The 24,221-nt window shown below is 39.4% G+C and overlaps 1 long non-coding RNA gene across 1 annotated transcript in view; it reads right to left on the reverse strand.

The window, feature by feature from the left end:
- LOC141373058 (uncharacterized) overlaps positions 1-23,895 on the reverse strand; it is a 206,381-nt gene extending 182,486 nt beyond the window's left edge. Inside the window, exons 1-2 of the long non-coding RNA XR_012378689.1 lie at positions 23,828-23,895; positions 23,595-23,730 (exon numbers count right to left, since the gene is read on the reverse strand). This is a non-coding gene — a long non-coding RNA (uncharacterized lncRNA). The remainder of the gene's footprint in view (positions 1-23,594; positions 23,731-23,827) is intronic.
- Positions 23,896-24,221: the final 326 nt, after the last annotated feature.

Raw genomic sequence — 24,221 nt, forward strand, 5'->3', positions numbered from 1 at the left:
TATTTGTTAGAAATAAAACAGAAATGGAAAAGAAGGAAACAAAATCAGTGACATATTTCATTTTGTCTGTTTGATAAAAATGCACTAGCTGATTAGAAGAAGCACTCTTCTTGGAACTGAGGCTAGAGAGAAATTCTTTGGGGGATCTTTTAAAAGACAGCACTGTGTAAGTGAACCACATTCTTGAAAAACACCCTCATGAAAGACTTGGACTTCTTGGACTATGACAGAGTAGCTTGCACCAGACCAAACTTCCTACCGAGAACTTTTATAAAATGGATGAAATGCAAAAACATCTGCTTGCTGGCATCAAAAGCAACTGGAGTGGCCACAGCAGGATCTTGGACAAAAAAAGATGTATAAGGAAAGAAGCCAACATTTTGCCACATTCCCCCTAAAATGTTTGCTGATTTCTAAATTTCTCACGATGAGAAGCCAAGCATATGGCAGTATTTAAATCAGACCCAAACGCAGGTAAGCTTGGGCAAATACACATCTTCACGGCCAACCCCCTGAGTACAGCTCCTCTCAGTCTGACTGACGACCTGTGAACTAAAGGCACAAATTATCTGCTCCCACCTCCTCCACATACAACGTAGTACCAAAGTACTATAACTATAGTAGACACTGACATTCAAAAGTGACAGCCAGAGGCTCAGGGTGAGAGACACAAGGGGACGAGAGTACATAGCAGCCGCTGGTTCAAAGCAATTCTGAAATCCATTTGGGCATATGTTGCCAGTTCCTTGATTACAGCTCAGTTGTGGGAGTTGTTTTCCAAGGTTCTTGGTTCCACCCTCTGGACTTTTGTCTCCTCCCTCTTGGGTATTGATTCAAAACTTCCTTTTCCACAAGAAATGGTCCCTACTTGCAGCTAAGTAACTGTCTTGGTCTGCTTCCTACCTATATAAGGTTAAAGACCCAAAGGCTCTTTCCATCTTGAACTACCTCCAACCTTTTTAGTCCAAGCTCATGATGCTCTATCAACACAATTCTCATTGGGCTTCCCATGAATAATAGTGGGATTCACTCCACTAGACAAAAAGCCCACTCTCAGGTCTTTCTGATATAGACCCCAGTCTGTCTTGTGTTGAAAGTCAGGGTGCTGAGGAACAACACCCTTAAGATTCTCAGAAAATTTTTGTCCAGTTCTAACAGTCACCCTTGTCCAGTTCTAACACACACCCTTGAGTCTTTGTGAAATCTTAACAATGTGTCTTACAGCTGCACCCTTGAGATAATGTTTATCCTGAGATCAGGTCTTGTATTAAGAGCCTTCGCAATAAGGGGAGGCTGGGAATGAGATATGGCTTTATTTTTAAAATAAATAAAGGCTTAGTAAGCCCTGGATCCTTTATATTTTCTCTAATTTCTGCTTGAAGCTAGAAAAGTTCCTCCTTAGCATCTCTTTCTCTTTCTCTCTCTTGTATAAAACTTTATCATACATGCCTAAAAATAATCAATTAGCACTTTCTTTTTTTCCAATTAGCACTTTTGACATTCTTTCTGGAAATTTCCTTACACAGGTTCACTATTTCATTAAGTACATTTTCTTTTGTCCATGTTACCTCAGGCAACAGTTTCCTATATTTTCTACCACATTACACGGGTTGCCTTTCCTCTAGCCTCTTGTAATAGCCTCCTCACTGTCCTTCCCAGTCCATCAACAATTCCTGTGAGGATCTTCTAGTGCCCTCCTACATCCTGGTCCCAAAGCTGATGCCACACACTTTAAGGTTTTATTTCAACCATACCCTACTTCAAGGTATTTCTTTCTTTTGCATCTATTTACATCCTAAAATGATTTATTCTCAGCCCTCCTAGTTCAGTGGATTGACCAACTTCAGCTACACAGTTCTTGCTTGGGGTCTCCTAAGGTTACAGGCAGACAGTGGTAGAGCTACAGTCATCTGACAGCTTGACTGGGCTAGATTTCCAATGGCTTATTCACTCTTATATCTGCATCCCAGACAGTCTCTTTCTCTCATTCTCGCCCTCTCTCCAATGGAAACTCACCTTCCAGTACCATTCAGGGCCCTCCATGTGGCTCAACTGTCTTAGCGTGGTGGTCTCAGAGTACTTGCAAGATTCTCACAGGGAGCATCCCGAGAGTGAGTGTTCCAAGAGGCCGAGGGAACGGCAAGACTTATGATTCAGCTTCAGAAGCCAAATAGTGTCAGGCATGATCTATCTATCGGTCCGAAGTGAGTCACAGGGCTATCCTAGATTAAAGGGGAGGGACTGACACGAGGGCAAAAATACCAGAGGCACGATTCATTAGAAGGACATCTTTGGAGACTAACTCATAGAGTAAAACCATTGAAAAACAAAGACAAAACTGAGAAAAGCAGTCAAATAAAATAGGACATATTACCTTCAAAGGAGCAACAATACAACTGACGCTGACTTTTCAAAAATGAAATGATGGCATCCAGAAGATAATGGGATTACACTTATAAGGGCTGGAAGAAAATAACTGCCAGCCTGGAGTTGTATTTCTAACAAAAATGTCTTACAAAAATAAAAAATGTAAACAGATATATTTTACAATAGCATCAAAGAACATCAAATTCCTAGAATTAAATCTAAAGAAATATGTGCAAGACTTCAACACTGAATAAGAGACATTTGAAGAGACTTAGAGATTCAGAGCAATCAAACTGAAAATTCAAGTCAATACTTGATAAAATTCACTGATTCTTTTTATGGAAATGAAAAGAGCCAAAAATACACAGAGTAATCTAAAGAATACAGCTGGGGTCTTATTCAACGATATATCAACTCCTATTATAAGTTCAGGGCAGTAATGATGCAGGAATACACAAACTGACCTGTGGAACTTAAGAGAGACGTAAGAAACAGACCTGCACACACATGGTCACGTGGTTAATAACAATCACAAAACTGCAAATTCAGTAGGAAAAGATTTATTTTTTCAATAAATTGTACCAGATCCATTGGATGTCTATATGGGGAAAAATAATATGACTTGAGCTGTGTTGTTGACTGAATTGCTTTCCCCCAAATTTCTATATTGAAGCCCTAATCCCCAATGTGACTGTATTTGGAAACAGGGCCTTTAAGGAGATAATTAAGGTTAAATGAGGTGACAAGGGTGGGACCCTCATCCAATGGGATTAGTGTCCTTAGAAGAAGAGGAAGAGACATGAGGAGTGCACATGCACAGAGAAAAAGCCCTGTGAGTACACAGCAAGAATGTAGCCATCTGTAAGCCATGAAGAGAGACCTCAGGAGAAAGCCAAGGCTGGCTTGATCTCAGACTTCCAGCCTCCAGAACAGTGAAGGAATACATTTCTGTTGTTTAAGCTGCCCAGTCTGTGGCATTTGTAATGGCGGCCCTGGCAGACTAATATGGATTTTGGTGCCACGTAGTGGGGTGCTACTGAAACAAATACCACAATATGTGGAAGCAGCTTTGGGGGTGGGTACTGGGTGGAGGCTGGAAAAGTTTTGAGGCATGAGTTAGGATCACCCTGGTGACTGTTGGTAAGAATGTGGACATTCATGGTAGTTCTGGCGAGGACCCAGAGAGAAATGAGGGACATATCACTGGACAATGGAGAAAAGGTGATCCCTGTCACAAAGTGGCAAAGGACTTGGCTGGGTCATGTTCTAATGTCTTGTGTAAATTTAAGAGGATGACGTTGGATATTCAGCTGAGGAGTTTTCTAAGCCAAGTGCTGCAGGTGTGGTCTGGCGTCCCCTTACTGCTTATGGTAAAATGTGGCAGGACAGAGGGCCATTTAAGTAGATGGAAGGAATTGCTCACCAAAATGGAACCGGAAGTGAGGATTTGGGAAATTCTCATGCTATCCACATTTCAAAAAAGGAGAAAGCACATTCTGAAGAGGCCACCGAGGCTATGGCGGGACAATCACCCTATTAGGAGCTTATCCACGAAGCTGAGCAGCCATTTCAGTAGAAGCCAGGACCAGAGAGGGGGTTATACCAGGAGAAACACTGCCGGCTTGGACTAAAGGGGACAGATTTCACACAAAATGAAGGAATGTTTTCAGCCTCCTGGGATTTTACAGGATGGGACAATAGAGCAATTTGGCTGTAAACACCCATTATCCTTCAAGAAAAGGGATGAATGGGCCCCAGGGGTGATTCAGAGGTAGGCAGACCTGCCACTGTCATCACAGGCTCAGAGGGCACCAGGCCAAGGGGACAGGCTGTCTTCTCCTTGGCTTTGGAGGCCCAGGGTGCTGCACTTAGTGCCTCGGAGAGGAGCTTGCTACTCAGAACCCTGGAGGCCTGTGAGGGGGATGCTGCTGCCCCAGGGGACGCAGAGGGCAGAGCATCAAACCAAAGATGATTGTTTTCGAGCCCTAAGGTCTAATGGAATTTGCCTTGCTAGGTTTTGGACTTAATTTAGGATATGTTATCCCCTTCTTCTTACTAATTTCTCCCTTTTGGAATGGAAATGTGTCTACCTCATGCCTATCCCACCATTTATTTTGGAAGCACATAACTTGCCTGGTTTCACAGGTCCACAGCTATACAGGAATTTTGTCTCGGGATGAATCCTATCCCAAGACTCACCCACCCCTGATGTAGATGATATTTAGATGACACTTTGGACTTGGAGTGGATGCTGGAATGGGTTAAGACTTTTGGAGCTGTTGGGATGGAGTGAACGTATTCTGCATGTGAAAGGGATGTGAATTCTGTGTTAAAAAAAAATATTCATAGCTGCACTGTATGTAATCAACCAAAATTGGCAACTACCCAAATGTCTATCAATAGTAAAATGGATAAATGAATGTTGGTATCTCCACACAACACAATACTATGCAGGATAGCATCCACTGTCTATAACTCCATGCAACGACATGAGTGAATGTCACAAATGTAGCTGAGTAAAAGAAGTCAATCACAAAATAGCACATAACACGATTCCATATACAGAAAATACAAAAATAGTCAAATGTAATCTATGATGTTAGGGGTCAGGAGAGTGGACAGCCTTTGATGAGACAGGAGGGGCTCCTGGAAGGCTGGTCACCTTCTGTTTCTTGGGCTGGGCACTGGTTACACAGGTGTAGTCCATTTGTAAAAATTCACTGTGCTGTATTCTTATTATGTGTGCACTTTTCTGTAAGTATTTAATATTTTGATAAAGTTCTTCTTAATCAAGAAGAAAAAATATTTTTTCAGATAAATTAAATACAGAGAATTCATAACCAGCAGATACAGAGGTAAAAAAAATTATTATTATGAGCTCTTCAGGCAGAAGAAAATGGTCCCAGGTGAAAGTATGGAAATAAAAGAAAGTTTGAAGAATAACAGAAGATAAATAGGAATGTCAAGCTAAATAAGCATCGACTATATAAAACAATAAAAATATTATCTCATGAAGTATACAGTTTATGCAGAATTAATATATGTAACAATAACACAAAAGATAACAAGGCAAACTGTTCTACATTCTTCCATTTTCCAGGAAATGATAAAAAGTATTAATTTGTAATAGATTCTTATAATTCCAGTGTATATGTTGTAATCCCTAAGGCAAACAATAAAATAACATAACCAAAGGCAAATAAATAAAAGGAGGAAAATGGAATAGTAATAAATTAAAGACTTGATTAGTTCAAAAGAAGGCATGAAAGAAGAAAAAGGAACAAAGGAAAGAAATAGTAAAATAATAGGACATAAGTACATGAAATAGCAATTTCATCAATATAAATGAACTAAATCATCTAAGACTAAAATTTTCAGACTAGATTTTAAGAAAACAAAACGATGCTGCTTATGACAGACATACTTGTAATGTATGGACACAAAAATATTGAAAGTAAAAAAAAGGAAAACAGATATGCCATACACATGCTCACCAAAAGAAATCTGTGTGCTCTACTAACGTCAAAGTAGAAGACGTTTTAAGAAAGAGCATAACACTACCGCACCGTACACTTAAAAATGGTTATGATGGTGGGGCGCCTGGGTGGCTCAGTCGGTTAAGCGTCTGCCTTCGGCTCAGGTCCTGACCCCAGAGTCCTGCGATCGAGCCCCGCATCGGGCTCCCAGCTCAGCAGGAAGCCTGCTTCTCCCTCTGCCCTTCCCCCTCCTCATGCTTTCACTCTCCCTCTCTCTCTCTGAAATAAATAAATAAAATATTTTTTTAATGGTTATGATGGTAAATTTTATGTTATGGGTTTTTTTTACCCACAGTTAAAGTTTGTAAAAATTTTAAAAAGAGAAAGCAGCATTGCTAGAGATAAATCAGGATTTTGTGATAAATGGGTCAATCCACAGGAAAATAAAGTAATCCTAAATTTGCATTTACATAGCATAGCCTCAAAATACATAACTCAGAGACTGAAAGAATTAACAGGAGAAATAGACAAGAGCACCCTCATGATAAACACAACTGAATTTCCTAATTCTGCCTCTTATAATGTTCTCCCCATGTGGCCTCTGGAATAAACCCAAAGCTTAGTTCTGCAAAAGCAAGTGCGTGGGAGGACAGAGTAATTAATTTCAGGTATGCAGATCAATAGTGGCTTGGCTTGGTCTAGAGATACTTTTTAGGGTATCTAGAAGAATGAACAGCCTGCATATCCATCAGATAACCAAAATCCTCTACAAGGAGAGAAGTAAATCTTTTTTTTTTAAAGATTTTATTTATTTATTCATGAGAGACAGAGAGAGAGAGAGAGAGAGAGAGGCAGAGGGAGAAGCAGGCTCCCAAGGAGCAGGGAGCCCGATGTGGGACTCGATCCCAGGACTCTGGGATCGTGACCTGAGCCGAAGGCAGACGCTTAACCATCTGAGCCACCCAGGCACCCTGGAGAGAAGTAAATCTTAAAATGAATCACATCCAGCTTGCCAGGAGCCTACTGACATAGAAGCTTTCTTTTTTGTTGCTGGTGTGTTTTTTTTGTTGTTGTTTTTTATACCTGACCATTTGAAACACAACTGGCCATGATCCAAGAACAGACCCTTAGTCACTGGGGGCATACTGCGTTTAGTAATATTTATGTGAGAAACTGTGGCTAGCAGCTCACAGTTGATGTGTAACTGTGTTCAATGATATATGTGTGAAGCACTTTGTTTAATGGTGCATGGTACATTCCCTACTGTGTTTATTGATATATGTCGGAAACACTACCAGATCAAAAGAGTGTGACTATTGGCTTTATCAAAAAGGCAGAAAGGCGTAGTGAAAAACATTTGGGCTTTCCAATCAAACATACATGGATTAAAATCCCAATCTGGCAATTTTATAACTTGTATCCCAGGGTAAATCACTTAACTTCACTAAGTATGTTTCCTGTCTTAAAACGGGGTAATAATGTCTCCTTTCAGATATCTTCAAGGATTAGAGATAAGGAACATAAAGCATCAAGTCTGAGCCTGGTGCACACACGCATTCACCACCCAAAGTCACTTCTCCTTGTGCAAGATCTCAATGTTTCCAAGTCAAGCTCATCCCATCCAAATTCAAGCACATCTGATTGACTCCTAACACAAACTCTGTAGGCCTTCAGAACAAGGTCTTCACAGAAGTGAATTTATGTCTAAGTTTTTGTAACACCAACAATGGTCTTCAAACACACTGGTATTCAAAGAGGGGCTTAACTATAGAAGATGTCGCTTATATTTTCCTTTATCCTTTGCTGAAGAAACAGAAAAGCTTGACTCTTCCTTTTACCAGAATTAAAAGGAAAGAATGTAAACATTCCGCATACTTCTACCGCTTTGAAAATAAAAGGAATTTGGGTATATTCTATCAGGTGCCACCCTAAATAAATATTTTGCAAATTTCAAACCAACTATGTCGCCAATATCGTTGAACAATCCAGTTCAGATTGATTTCTGTTCAGACTGATTTGTCAGACTGACTTATGAAGTCCCCTTTCATACACATACATTAAAATCATGTGTGGGATGAGGAGGGTGTGTATGTGGGGTGTGTGTGTGTGTGTGTGTGTGTGTGTGTGTGTGTTGGGGTCTATTTCTGATGAAGTTCTTTTGTAAATATTAACCTCTCTCTCCTATGTTAAGAACAAAAATAAAAAGAGTTTTCTTCCCCCCCGAAAAAATATATATAGATATAACAGTGTGCTAACTCTACTTAAGTGAAATTTTCATTTATGTAACACTTTTCTCTGATAAGTCCTCTCATTATGTAATGAGCATTTCCTGAGAGTCTACTGGTGTCAAACAAGATGCTCCCTAAGGCCCTCTATATGGGAGGAAGGGAAAAGTTGCTCTGCTTTCATTTTAGATTGGCTGCATAAATACCAGGCTTTTGATATTTCACCAGATCTTAAATATTAAAAGAAAAAGGTGAGGGAAGTATGAGTAAAATAGGATCATAGTACATATTTCCTATTTCCCAAATCACCTAGCCCAGGACCCTACAAAACTAAAGGTGAGAAACTATCTCAACCATAAGGGACTATCATGCCCAGGATCAGTGACAGTGGGAAATTCATCATCTTCTCAGGCCACTGTGCACTCGGGTGTTTCAAACAGAGCTCACCAAACAAAGAGCAGATGGCTCCAGAAGAGAACCCTTCTGACAGACAACGGGGCCCCAACCGTCCCCACGCTCAGCTGTCTTATTCCCCTCAGGGCAGAGCAGATGCTCAGCAAGAAGGAAAGTTTTATGAAGTGGGTTCCCAAGTACAAACCGATGTGGACAAGCTGCAGGCCTGGCCCAGTAGGCATTTTATGACTTTTTTTCATAAAGTAATCTTAGTAACTAAAATTATTAACCCCAAGTCTATGAAACTTTTTTTTTCATTAAATTCCTTCTTTGGTTTGCTTTAGAAAGCATGAGTTCTAGCTAAGGTAACTTTAAAAGAACAACAACAAAAACTAGATTCTTTTAGTTTTCCACATATTTATGGTTAAGTGAAGTCTATAAATGTGACTCTTGTAGTCAATAATCTTGAAACTCTTTTAGCACACAAACTTGGATATCTAGCTCATTCATTTTCCAAGTTTTATCTTAGTCTTTCTGAGGAAATGTGGACAACTAACTGGTGGTACAACATTATAACTATGACAGTGTGGGATCCCAGAAAATAAAGAATGGCCTTATGGAAGCAAGTCATATTAGGAGTAGAAAGGTAATACTTATACATACAGTCTATTCCAATTTACACCCAGTCTCCAAATATATATATATATGTATATTATTAGGAACTACAGCTCCAAGCTTTATACTGGTTGTTCAATTTCCTGGACCACTTGTCCCAAACACTGGTTTGGTCAAATCACAAAATAAGTCTGATTTATGTCTGACTTTCCTCACTCCCCTATCCTTGTTCCAACACCAGAAAAGTCTTAATGAGGAGAAACAAGTGAACCATATTCATGTGGCAGAGAAAGGGCATTGGGGGTGAGGAAGAGATTCAGACAATCCACAAAACTGAAATAAGTCCCAGAATATGAATGAATGTAAATTATATATGTACATTGAGCTAGGTGAAGACTGGTGCAATAAGATATAGATAGATGTAGATAGATGATAGATAGATAGATAGATAGTTAGACAGACAGATAGATATGGACACAGTATCACTGGAAGCATTATAAAGCTGCTCAGGTATATAATACACTATCTTAACATAAGTTATTGTGCGCTGAGCATTTTCAAAATACATTTTCATAGTTTCTTTGCTTCTAGAAGGTTTTGTTACCTTTAGGGAAATTATAAAAATAAGTTAGATGGCACTGTTATAACCAGAGGGAGGAGGGCAAAGGAATGCTGAGTACTTTAGGTGCTTTATATTTTTAAGACTTCTAATGTAAAATTAGAAAGCTAGTTGCCCTGACAAATAACTGAACTCTACATCTGAAACTAATGATGTATTATATGTTGGCTAATTAAATTAAAATCAAATAAAATTTTAAAAAAGAAAGCTAGTTGCCCGAAGAGGAGAATAGTTTAGAAAAAGGTTAAAGTTACCTTTAAGGATCACTGAACTACAAGCACAGCCCCTGACCAGGCCACTAACTGTTTTCTAGTGTTTTATTTTTTTTTTAAGATTTTATTTATTTATTTGAGAGAGAGAGAATGAGAGATAGAGAGCACAAGAGGAAAGAGGGTCAGAGGGAGAAGCAGACTCCTTGCTGAGCAAGGGAGCCCAATGTGGGACTCGATCCCGGGACTCCAGGATCATGACCTGAGCCGAAGTCAGTTGCTTAACCAACTGAGCCACCCAGGCACCCTGTTTTCTAGTGTTTTATGTAAAACTCAAAATTGAATTTGCCAACAGACATGGAAAATTAAATTCCCCTGAGAAAGTTGCAAGAGCCTACATTTTGCTACGGGAGAAATAGAACATTAATGGAAGTTGCACAATATTTGTCTTTTTAATCAAAATCTCAACAGGGCCCTGAACAGTAGCATGCCTCAAAGGAAGCACCACTGAGAGTAGAAGAAAAGCTCCCCTTTGTGCAAGACCTGCCACGTCTAGTAGGAACATGCATGGTGGATGAGGGACGCTCAGCCAGAGAACAGAGCACATCTTTGAGTGGTTGAACATGCATTTAGATTGTTCATGTGCTCCTGGTGACTTGAGCAAAGAAATTACCAAATGGGTTTTTAAGTACTTTGATTTCTAGACCTGTAGACCCAGTAAAATGAAGAACTAATAAGCTAAAGGAAGGGCAGTAAGGCAGGGAGTAACATGCACTGAACCCAGTTCGGCACTGAAGCTTCATCGCCAACTATTCTCTGACTTATGTAAGTAATTTAACCTTGATCTTATGTGTAGAAGAAAGATAATAATATTACCCGCTTTGCAGGATTGCAGTGTCACTGTACCCATGAAGATCTAGACTGACATTAATTATCACTACACCATCATGCCTGATGCCAACATTTAATGAGGAAATGCTCTGGCATGTCCAGTGCAGGAATTGTGGTGTCATGTTGCCTGGGGAGGGACTAGAAGGTTGTCCCCTAGGAGGCCACAGGAACTTGTGTTCATTGTCTTTGTCAATTTATTATAATACAGGGGCCAGTCCTCAGAGAGGCAGATTCAGATCCCTGATTTTTTAGCACCATGAAAATACATCTTTTCCTGAGTAGCAGAATCATTTCAACCAACTTCATGACACCGATGTATAAATCCAAAATCCCTCTCTTTGACAAATGGTGTTGGAAAACTGGACAGCCACATACGAAAGAATGAAACTGGACCACTTTCTTTCACCATACACAAAACTAAACTGAAAATGGGTTAAAGAACTAAATAAAAATAAAAATAAATAAATAAAAATCCTAAAAGAGGGTACAGGCAGTAAGGTCTCTGACATCATCTATAGCAACTTTTTTCTAGATGTCTCCTGAGGCAAGGGAAATATGAAAGTAAAAATAAAGTATAGGGACTACATCAAAATAAAGTTTCTGTGCAGCAAAGGAAACAATCAACAAATCTAAAAGGCAATGTACTGAATGGGAGAAGATATTTGCAAATGACTTCCAATAAAGGGTTAGCATCCAAAATATATAAAGAACTGATACAACTCAACACCCAAAAAATGAATTACCCAACTAAAAAACTGGCAGAAGACATAAACAGAGATTTCTCCAAGGAAGACATGGTCAACAGATGGCCAACAGACACAGATGGCCAACAGAAACATGAAAAGATGTTCAACATCACTCATGATCAGGGAAATGCAAATCAAAACCACAATGAGATATCACCTCACACATATCAGAAGGGCTAAAATCAAAAATACAAGAAACAACAAGTGTTGGTGCAGATGTAGAGACAAAGGCACTCTTGTGCACTGTTGGTGGGAATGCAAACTGGTGCAGCCACTCTGGAAAACAGCATGGAGTTTCCTCAAAAAATTAACAATAGAACTACTATACAATCCAGTAATTCCACTACTGGGTATTTACCTAAAGAAATAGAGCTACCCTACGACCCAGCAATTGCACTACTGGGTATACAAAGATACAAATGTAGTGATCTGAAGGGGCACATGCACACCAATGTTTATAGCAGCAATGTCCACAATAGCCAAACTATGGAAAGAGCCTAGATGTCCATCAGCAGATGAATGGATAAAGAAGATGTGGTACACACACACACACACACACACACACACACACACACACACACACAATGGAATATTATGCAGCCATCACAAAAATGAAATCTTGCCATTTGCAACGACATGGATGGAACTAGAGGGTATTATGCTAAGCAAAATAAGTCAATCAGAGAAAGACAATTATCATATGATCTCACTGATATGAGGAATTTGAGAAACAAGACAGAGGATCATAGGGGAAGGGAGGGAAAAACGAAACAAGACAAAACCAGAGAGGGAGACAAACCATAAGAGACTCTTAATCTCAGGAAACAAACTGAGGGCTGCTGGAGTCAAGGGGGGTGGGAGGGATGGGGTGGCGGGGGGATGAACGGGGGGGGGGGGTATGTGCTATGGTGAGCGCTGTGAATTGTGTAAGACTAATGAATCACAGAGCTGTACCCCTGAAACAAATAATACATTATTTGTTAATTAAAAAAATAAAAATACATTTTAAAAAAAGAACATGAAAACACTAATTCAAAAAGGTATATGCACCTCTATGTTTATTGTAGCATTATTTACAATAGGGTTAAATTATGGAAGCTGCCCAAGTATCCATCGATAGACAAATGGCTAAAGAAGGTGCGATACACACACACACACACACACACACACACACACACACTGGAATATTAGTCATAAAAAGAATAAAATTTGCCATTTGCAACAACATGGATAGAGCTAGAGAGTGCAATAAGTCATTCAGAGAAAGACAAATACCATATGATCTCACTCATATGTGGAATTTAAGAAACAAAACAAATGAGCAAAGGAAAAAAAAAGAGCGAGAGAGACAAACCAAGAAACATATTCTTAACTATAGAGAACAAACTGATGGTCACCAGAGGGGAGGTGGATGGGGGATGGGGGAAACAGGGGTTGGGGATTAAAGAGCACACTTACCATGATTTAAAAAAAAATCCCAATTTAAGTAATTTACAATGAAAATTCTAATTTGCATAGGAACAGAATGCATGCTTCTATTCTGTCCAGCCCATTTTCTCCCTGAAAACAGACCTACATGGAAAACCAAGTCATAGGCAGAGGGAGGGAGGTTGCTTGTGGACAAGGACTCGGGTGAGTAGGTGTTTGGCATATTTTAGGGGTCCCTCTCTCTAAAGGCCCTCAGGTGCATTCTGGCCTCAGGGCTATCTGAGAGGTAGGCCGGCCTGAGATCAGGGCTTGGGCTTATAGTCTCTGTGGATGTCCCTTCTCCATTTTAAGGAGTCAGATCATTGACACTGGTGTAGGGAATGCAGAAAGAAAGGTGGCAGGAGACAGAACTGAAAAGTAAGCCTGCACTAGAGCATATGCCTTTTACTTAAAACATCCAAAATATCTATGAATGTAAACGCTTTCAGGTCCTTAAGTGGGAGAAGTCCTATTGGTTTTTCTGGCTTCAGGCTGGAAAGAAAATACCTTTCAGGTTGTGTCCTTTCGGGCTCTCTCCCATTATTTAGAAATGCCTCACTATCAATCATCTCCCCAGCTACAGTGGCCTGAGCTAGAAGCTGATCAATTACCATTTTATTATTTCATGCCACTTGTGGGATATTACAACAGCAGCATGGGCTGATAGTAACACACCGGGAGCAGCACAGGTGGTCTACAGTCTCGATTAAGTGGCGTATTAACATTCAACCAAAGCAGGTAGAAGTGGGATACCAAGTTTCTGTGAGTTTTCCCAAGGATTCTTGAACTAAAGAACCAGTGCACTTATTATTAATGGACTCCCACATTTCCATTTAAATATCCTCACATAACTGTCAAGTCCACTGCTGGCTTGAAATGTAGCCATAAGACAAAATGACCAACTGGTCAGACTTTACAAGAACTACTGTAAAAAATGTTTCTACAGAAGGGTCTTCTTTTTTAAATCAGAGGCTCATACCATTGTCAAAAATACTGTAATCCCTAGGGGACTTTATTATTGTTCGCCTATTTGAAAAGCTAGTTTATAAAAAATAATGGCCAACCAAAAGAGATGGAAAAAAAAATACTGATCACACCAAACAAAAAGACAAGAAGAGAAACATTTAGTAATATTTGTAGTAACAAACTTACATCACTTTAAACAAGGCAGAGGGAAATAAGAAATGTTTCTGTTGGTAATACAAAATATATTTATTAAGTGACTTCTCTGTGCAAGGCATTGCTCTAAGCATTTTATATGTACTATCTCATTTACCTATCCCCAAATTCTTATGAAGTAGGTACTAATTACCCCACCATAGGTGAGGAAACCAAAAACAAAGAGATTATGGTATTTCCTTTGAAAAAGAAGACATTATTTTAGCTGTTACATCAGGCCATGTTTTAAATGAACAGTTGGATTCAAGTCCGGTACAAGATTACTCATCCTGTGCTATGCCAGGTCAGAAGGCATCACAACTTGTCAAACTGTATACAAATCCTGTGCGACCAAGGCAGCATGGGTTACTCTTTCGAAAAACCAAACACTGTGGAAGGCTATTCTATAACACATGGGCCAAGTCATTCCCCTAAAATGTGATGCTGCGCCATCAAGAGTTCAAGAAAGCTTGAGAGAATTCAGTTAGCCTGTAAAGTCAGTTTTCACCCAATCTTCCAGCACCCTGTTACAAAAGGGCTCCTTTGTACCACATCCAACAATAAGGATCAATGGACATTAAATTAAGATAAGTAAGCGTCTGAAAGAGTGAGAGAACAGGAAGCTGGCTGAGGTTTTTCCTTCCACTATGGCTAAATATTTCATCTTCCTCATGCAAGCGAAATGACTAGCCCACACCTAATTAAACTGCACAGCGATTATACTGTGCTACCTTTAAAGAATGACAGACATAGGGCCTCACCAGTCGTAAGCCACAGAAATCAATAGCTGACATCTACTCGATGAAATACAAATTGAGATTAGCTAGCTTCACTTTTTATTCAGCAAATTCAAGTCTGCAATCAATTCCCGTGCATGTGTAGACTATGGAAATTGGTTTTAAATTGATTTGTTGCTTCCTTAGCTAATTATAGTATACAAGCAAATGAACAATCAATTGCTAACTCTACTTCTACTGTATATGTTTCAATGAGCAAAACAAGTCTGTCAAAGATAGATATTATTATGGTCTTTTCAAAGAGAACCTAAGCATTCCACATACACGGTAATACATCTGCTATTTAGTAATAATTTAAAAGACTGTCTTATTTGTTGAGCAAATATAAAACTTCCCCTGCTGTTATTAGTTAAGCTTATAGAAAGTTCTCAATTAATCAAGAGCCTGCTTAGAAAAATAGAGCTTATCAGAGTATCTAGCACATAGAGAGTTCTCGGTCAATGTTAGCTGTTAATGAGGTAGTGGGTATTGCACAATGGGGACCAGTGGACTCAGAAAACCCGAGGTTCGAATCCTAGGTCCATCACCCTTTGACCCAGCAATCCTACTCCTTGTTATAAGGCCTTATTTCTGTTGAAATAAGTGTTTATGTGTACCAAAAAATGTATAAATTAATTCACCATTCACAAAAGCTAAAAACTTGGAATCACCCTAATGTCCCTCAACTGTAGAATGGATAAATAAACTGTGGCAAGTTCATAAATGAAATACCATACAGCAGTGAGAAGGAACCAACTACTGGTCCATGCAGTGTGGCTGTGTGTAATGGAAGCTCATAGACATAATATTGAGTCAGGCACCAAAGAGGATATATGGTATGATTTTATTTATATGAAGTTCAAGGACAAGAAAATGCACTAGATGGTCAAAGAGGCTTCAGTAGTGGTTACTCTGAGAAGAGTTATTACCTGGGAAGGTACACAAAGGAGTCTTCTGGGGACCTGGAGATGTTCTAGATTTTGATCTGGGTGGTGGTCACATGAGCATATGCATACACAATTTCATCCAGCTGTCAACCTAAAATCCGGGTACTTTAATGTTATATCACAATTCCTTCACTTACTGTAGGACCTCAGACAAATTATCCTCTCTAAACCTCCATTTCCTCGTCTATGAAATGGAGATGATAATATAACTACTTCCTAGGATGGTTACGAGATATAAATATGATAACTCACATAAAGCATTTACCAAGGAGCCTTGTTTGCACTAAGTATTTGATAAATGTAGCCAGTTATTATTTCTCCCTGAGAATGCAATCATAAACAGGCAGGATTCCAGAGTTATAAACTGCTTGAGGAATCATAATTAAGGTAGAAGCGACCATTACAAAAACATGTGAACCTGGTTTTAAGAAAAACAAATACATCTTATACTATGTTTATAAACTTGAGGGAAAGTTCTAGATTCTTGGCTTCTATAAACATTTCCCACAGAATTCCCTTTAAAACAAATTACTCTGATGAAGTTGAAATATTACATAACCCAAAAGGTAGGTGTATATTTTATTTTTAAGGCACATCTCATGTAAAACTGGGTACATTCTTGTTTGCTGCAGTCTCTCTGGGGGCTAGACCACCCATTCTGGAAAGCTGATGCTTGGAAAAGCATTCTGACTCTGAAGACACCACTGGACCTGGAAATCAATTTCCACAGCAGTGATTTTCTATGGGAGGCCAGTGACCAAAGTTTAAAGTACTTACGAGCTTCTTGCCTGAGCATAGCTAAAGAATGAATTACTGGTCTTAAAAACTGCTGCATTATTTCTTGGGAGAGCTCAGGAGTATGAATGGGTTGGTTTTATCACGAATATTGCTGCAAAACCTCTAAGGTTATAGGACTGAATATGAGGGCTATAAATTTGAGGTGCTAGCTAGAATAGCAGAAGAGCCTTCAGAAATTCCCCAGGCATGCAGAAAAGCTTGTACTATTGGAATTCTTGTCTTGAGATATTTTTCAAATATTTTATAATAAATAATACAATGTGTCAATCCATTTTGAAATACTTATATGAACCAATAAAAGACTTACTGTCTTTGACCAGAGAAATGTACAGTGTGGAGAAAAGAGAACACACAGTCCCCCTTATACGTGCTGAGAAAGGAGGGTAGGTCACTGGCTGCTCTCACCAGCCCCAGCCCATGGAGGTGGTCCTCTGGCTTGTCCCTCCATCCAGATCAGTGCTGTTCACTGGAATGGTAATGATGGAATGTTTTTTATAGCTGCTCTGTCCAACACTGTAGCCACTAGCCATGTGTGGTTATTGAGCAACTGAGAGGTGGCTAATGTGACCAAGGAACTAAATTTTTCATTGTATTGAATAATAATTCATTTAAATTTAAACATTTAAACATCCACGTGTGGCTGGTGGCTATTGTGTTAGGAAGACAGTTCTTGCCCATTGGATCTTGATAAGCCAAGATGCTTCTATTTGGGAAGACATTAGTATCCTGCACTTGCAGACTCAATTCTTCCCATAGTCTGAACTAATTTTAGAGAAAAGAAGACACAATCCAGCTGCTTCCATCCCATCACCCAGCTTGGCTGGCCCTAGGATCTGGTAGCCGTAGATGAGGCCCAGCTGCTCACATAGCCTGTGTGAGTCACTGCAATCTGGGTCCAATCCCTTCTTTTGCCCCTGGTCTTCTATCCCAATTTTCTACCTAGCCTCCTGTTCAGGGCTGGAGCAGGGTTCTGCTGGGAATGCTAGTCCAGGGGGCTAAGGCCTTAAGACTCTCTCTAGCTCTTCCCACTGCTCCTCCCCGCAGCTCCACCTCTGAATGAGCTACTATTATGAATGGGTTGAGGGGCACCTGGGTGGCTTAGTCAGTTAAGCCTCTGCCTTCAGCCCAGGTCATGATCCCAGGGTCCTGGGCCCCTCCCTCCTGCTCATGCTCTCTCTCTCTCTCTCAAATAAATAAATAAACAAATAATCTTTAAAAAAAAAAAAATGAATGGGTTGTGTGCTCAGAAGCACAAGACCAGCCACCTCCATTTGATTTTCACTCATTATCAGAATCTGCCACCACTCTACCCACTAAGCACCCAGCAGCCCTGTCAGATGTCAGGCTAGAGAAATGATTCTGGGATCATTTCACCCCAGTGCTGCCTGAACTTCCTCCTTCACCCAATGCTGTTTCCTCTTTCTCCCCATTGGGCCTATGGTTACAGTTGGAGTCCAGATTCTTTTTTTTTTTTTTTTTTTAGGATTTATTTATTTGACAGAGAAAGAGTGTGTGTGGAGGGAGGGCCAGAGGAAAGAAGGAGACAAGCAGACTCCCCACTGAGCACAGAGCCTCATGTGGGGTTCGATCCCACGACCCTGAGATCATGACCCGATCCAAAATCAAGAGTTGGATGCTTAACCGACTGAACCACCCAGGCGCCCCCAGTCGGGGTCCAGATTCTTAATGCAGCCTAAAGTTATTCAAAGTTAAATTGTGTTCCCAGTAGAATTGCAAACACCCAAACATCAATGTACAGCTAGATTGAATATTTTATTTAAATTCACAAGTGATCCTAGAATATAAAATAGATGTTCATTTATTATTCTTGTGGCAAAAAAGGCTACATCTAAGACTTTTTGGTAAAATATCCTGGATTATATAAAATCATCACATGCTCTGACATTGACTGTTGACATAATTTAGGGAAATGTCTATCAAAACTAGGAGGCTCATGTATGCAACTTGACTTATAAACACTTGCCAGAAACATAAATGTGTATATTCCCAAAATATAACTGTCCATATGATTTGCAGCATTTCAGAATGAAGTGGCTCTTTCTGAAGTATGTGAAGGTGATCCATCCACTGAAGGATGATTTAATTCATCATTCTGTCTGAGAAGGGGGGGGAGGTGACATTGCTGGCCTGTAGTTCTGAACTCTGTCATATACACTTGGCAGCCCTTCACTTTGGGATTCACAGACTTGAAAATAACATCCTTTGAGTTCTGAGTGTGCCGGTTGGAAATTCATATTTCTCAGCTGGGAAATGTGAGGGTAAAGGATACTTGAAGAAAATGCAATCCTGTGCCTATTTTCATGAAGCGATGAAAGAGTCTTGCTGTTTGAGATTCCTCGATTAATCTTTCAGGATTCTTAAGTGTTTTTCATTCTGAATGATCTGAAGCAACTTGGAAATAAAATGGAAGAGTGTAAAATATTTATAATGTCAGAATGCTATGTGGCAATATACTTAAAAATGCAAACAACATTCAGTTGTTCAGGGACTAGCTTTTTAGCTGTTTATTTTCTTTTTCTTCCTTTGGATTTTCTGGCAATGACTTGTACCTCCACCTGCTGGTGCACTGATGAAATGAAATGGAAATGAAATTCAAGCAACAAAATTAAATAATTTGCTGGAATCTCGGATATAGCTTTGGTGAGAGGAATGGTAAAAATTACAGTCTAAAATGAAATTTCTCAACAGATATTGGTAAGGATGCAGAGAAAGGGGAACCCTCTTGCTCTGCTGGTGGGAATGCACACTGGTGCAGCCACTCGAGAACAGTATGGAGGTTGCTCAAAAAGTTAAAAATACAACTACCCTACTATCCAGCAATTGTACTACTAGGTATTTACCCAAAGGATACAAACATACTGATTCAAGGGAATACATGCACCCCAATGTTTATAGCAGCATTATCAACAATAGCCAAATTATGGAAACAGCCCAAATGTCCATCGACTAATGAATGGATAAAGATGGTGGTGTACATATACAATGGAATATTACTCAGCCAATAAAAAAGAATGAAATCCGGCCACTTGCATGAAATGGATGGAGCTAGAGAGTATTATGCTAAACAAAATAAGTTACTCAGAGAACAACAAATGCCATATGATTTCACTCATATGTAGAATTTAAGAAACAAAACAGATAAACACGGGGAAAAAAAGAGAGAGACAGAGAGAGCAAACCATAAAGCAGACTCTTGACTATAGAGAACAAACTGAGGGTTGCTGGAGGGGAGCTGGGTGGGGGATGGGTTAAATGGGTGATGGGCATTAGGGAGGGCACTTGTGATGAGCACTGGGTGTTGTATGTAAGTGATGGATCACTAAATCCTACGTGTGAAACTAATATTATACTGTATGTTAACTAATTGGAATTTAAATAAAAACTGGGAAGAAAAGTAAATACAAAAATAAAATGAAGGTTCAGAAGAATATCAGTGTTGTTTATTAATCCATTTATTCTCTGTGTTAACTATTAAAAGTGAGATGAAAAAATAATAAAAATAATTTCACTAAACTTCTTAATTCCAGCTATCAACAACTAATTCAATTATCTTGCCATCACCCATGTGTCTTCCTTTCAATAATCCCACTAAAAGTTTTACAAGAAAATGCAGCAGAGAGCTGGAGCATAAACCAAACCATAAATCAGAACATCTCATTTAAAGTCAAAGACAGAAACATCCTCAGGAATGTAAATCGGTCCTAAACCTTTAGAAGACCCATAAAATAAGCATTTAAAAACCCACTGAAAATGCACTACAGCAGAATATTAAAAGCATGAACTCTGGAGCCAGACTTCTGGAATTGAAAACCCAGCTCAGCCCCTACAGCTGGGTAGTCTTGATCAAAACCCTCTTAAAAACTCTTGCTTCAGTTTCCCTTCTGTGAAATGTGGTTAAATGATAGCACCTACTTAATAACATTGTGAGGATTAAGTGAGTTAAGATTTGTGGAGCACCTAGCACAGTTCTTGGTACATAGTAAGTGCTGTGTAAATATTTAATAAATAAAAAAATAAAATGTTGCCATTGAATATAGGTAAGAGGAAATGTTGTGATTATTATTACCAAGTAACTATATCCTCCCAGATTGAATGCATCCCCTTGATCACCCTACTGTTTGCTATAGCAGCCCCCTGAGCTACCAACCGATTCAGAGAGCCTGCCCTATTATTATGAAGTTGAAACTAAGTTAAGACAAGAATAAGCTGGTCATTCTCTAAGCAGAGAATAAACAGTAGGAGTCCCAGGAATTTGATCTTTTTTAGAAAAGGATAATTTAATATTAAATGATCCGAAAAGATAAACTTACTGCAAAATCTTCAAGTTTTGAGATGACACTAAAATCTTCTAGAAAGTAATGCAGCACAATGGAACTTCTAAAAAACACCAGCACAATTTTACCCTAATCTAAAATGCAATATGATAAGAAATAGTCATACAGTTGTGATGTATAAGCTGGCTGGACTACACCTTTCATCATTCATTTATTCAGTCATTCATTTTTTTAGTACATATTTGATGCTTGATGACTCAACAGGGAACAGGGAACAAATGATAAATACATAAAGTAATGTCAGGTAGTGATAAATGATAAGAAGGAAAATAAAGCTGGAGGAAACAGCTTGAGGTATGGAAGGTATGGAAGATCTCTTTGAGAGGATAGACTTTTGAACAAAGTCATAAATGAAGGCAGAAGCAGACAATATGGATATCTCAACAAAAAGCATACCAAGCAGAAAGAACAGCAAGACCCTGAGGTCTGAGATGAAATATGTTTGGTCTATTCAAGAACAGCAAGAGAGCCAATACAATAATCTAAATTATCAAGGGGAAGAGTAATAAGAAATCATCTGGGAGAAGCAACCAGGGGCCATATAATATAGGACTTTATGGGCCATGTGTGGCTTATTTACAAACATGGCTCCAAAAGTTTCTAGTAATTTTTCAATGTAGAGGAGGGGTCTTTTGTCCCCTCCCTTTGAATCTGGATAGGCTTAAGACTGCTCGGACCAGTAGAACTTGAATGACGGTACCATTTCTGAGTCTGGTTCATAAAAGAGGATATGCCTTCTGTCTTATTTAGTGGAACATTCATGCTTGCAACCCTGAGCCCCCACGTGACTTTCCTAAGGCTGCCATGCCTAAAAGGGCACATGTAGCCCCCACTTCCCACCCCCTAGTGAGCAATCCTAGACTTCGAATAATCCTAATTCACAAGCCAGACATGCGTCTAACAGCCTTCCAGATGATTCCAGCCCTCAACCATTACATCTTCTCAGCTAAGGCCTCAAACACTTTGGAGCGGAAACAAGGATATGTCCTGTCCAAAATGACCCACAGAATCCATGGGCATAATAAAGTAGTTGTTTTAAACTGCTGCATTTTGAGTCACATTTTGTGACACAGAGCAGTAGTAACTGGGACACCATGATGAGGAATTTTTTTTTTTTTTTGGATTTCATTTTAAGCGAGAACTCTTTAGAGAGTTGAGTTATGTGACCTGATTTGGAAAAGAGACTGCAAGAGGGCAAGTATGGAAGCCGAGAGTCCCGTTTGGAGTTATCTAGGCAAGACAGGATGGTGCCTGGAGTAGGACAGCCGCAAAGAAGGTAGTGAGAAGAGCACTAATTGGGAGCATATCTTCAAAGTAAATCCAATCAGATTTGCTGATGGATTGGAAGTTGAGTGTGGAAAGACACAAACCAAGAATGACCCAGGGATTTGGCCATGGCAGCAACTGAGTGAATAGAGTTGTCATTTACTGAGATACAAACATTAGAGAAAGAACAGGTTTGTAGAATGGGAATCAAGAGTTCAGTTTTGCACATGTAGCATGTCTATTAGATACCCAAATGGAGATGTTGAGTAGGCAACTGGAAATATTAATTTGGAACTCAGGAGATAGGCCGGTTCTGCAGTGCTGTATCCAACTTTAAGGGTCTAATTTTAGGAAAGATATTTGCAAACTAGAGGATATTCCGAAAGGGACCAGGATGCAGATGCTTCTAGAAGTCATCTTGTTTAAAAAAAAAAATGTTGAAGGAACTAAACACAGATTGGACAAAAATATCTATAATGTGAAGAGATATTTGAATCACTACGACATACCATTAGGACTCATCTTTGAGAGTAAGGTCTCTTCTTTGAGGGACCAAAGATCTCGTGCCCACTTTCATGGAAACTAACACAAAGCTCCCTTAATTGATTTCCCCACAGAACTAGACACCATTACTGAGATTTCGACCTAAATCAAAACTCCCAGACATTACAGGAGGTTAGGTTGAAGAGCATGATGTTGTGTGGGTGCAAGATTCTCGAGACAAAGCACAGCCAAACAAAACCACATATTCATATGCTCCTAGCAAATGGCATCCTAGCCTATAAAAAATTTACCTATTCATATGCTATCCACTTCTGAAATCCTCATGAATGGGAAGTTCTCCTTAGTGCTTGTGGTACAAAATTATTTTTGTATTACTAACCACAATATTCTGGGTTTTTTAGTGTTTTAATCTTTTTGCATTAATATAGGCAGCTTAATACATGATTAAGAGGAGGAAATCTATAGCTGGAATTACTGAGCTAAGCTCTTAACTCCGATACTTGGGCAAGTTATTTAAACTCTGTGCCTTGGTCTCCTACCTCCTTGGAGTTCTTACAGGGAATAAATAAGTCCATAAGTGTTAAGTATTTAAAATATGTAGAAACAGCTAAATAAGAAGTGGTCCAAAAAAAACTGTTAGCTCTGTTCAGCAGCACTCAGCATACTCCCCTCTATGAACGCCCATTTGAGATCACTTGTTTAGTTTTTTAAAATTCATTCAGCCATACAGAATTATGATGACTTTGTGAGGAAGAGCTTCAAAGTCACAGGTCTGAACTTACCCTCTCGCTTTGTAATCACTGGAAAAGATGCTTTCTTGAAGCCCCCTCTCTACTGATGTCAGAACTGGTATCATTCAATTCACTGTCTCCTATTCCGTTATCTTCCACACTAAATTATTCTGGATTTGAATGTGTCCTAGAAATGAAAAGGACAGACTCACTCTGTTATCCATAAAAACGTACAAAACGTCAAACACATTGCTTAGAGAGAACGATTCATACTCTGAAATTACCTTGAACTCGCAGATTTATCCTCTCCACACGGGGATGGGGAATGGAGGGGACCTGAGCCTGAATCCTGTTTAAAAAGAGGGGTGAGAGTAGCAGTTAATATTTCACACTCAGATATCAAAACTGACGGAACAGGCACAATATCCCTCATGGGGAGTGCTTCGCGAAGACAGCATTTAAACCCTGAGGGACGGAGATGTTCCAACTGGATCCACAAGGAAGTTACCAGGGGCAAAACCAGCCAAAACTGACCTGGGCCTCCACGAACACACGACAATCGTGCCTCTTTCTGCCTTCATCTGTGAAGAAATTTTCCTCTCAAATAAAAAATAAACAAGTCCTGAAAAATTAGTCCTTTGAACTCCCAAACCTGAGCAGGCGCTGAATTTTCATAAC

The sequence above is a fragment of the Callorhinus ursinus genome, unplaced genomic scaffold (genome assembly GCF_003265705.2).
Source record: "Callorhinus ursinus isolate GAN/ISIS: 27379988/994484 unplaced genomic scaffold, GSC_fseal_2.0 scaffold7, whole genome shotgun sequence".
Taxonomy (NCBI): Eukaryota; Metazoa; Chordata; class Mammalia; order Carnivora; family Otariidae; genus Callorhinus; species Callorhinus ursinus.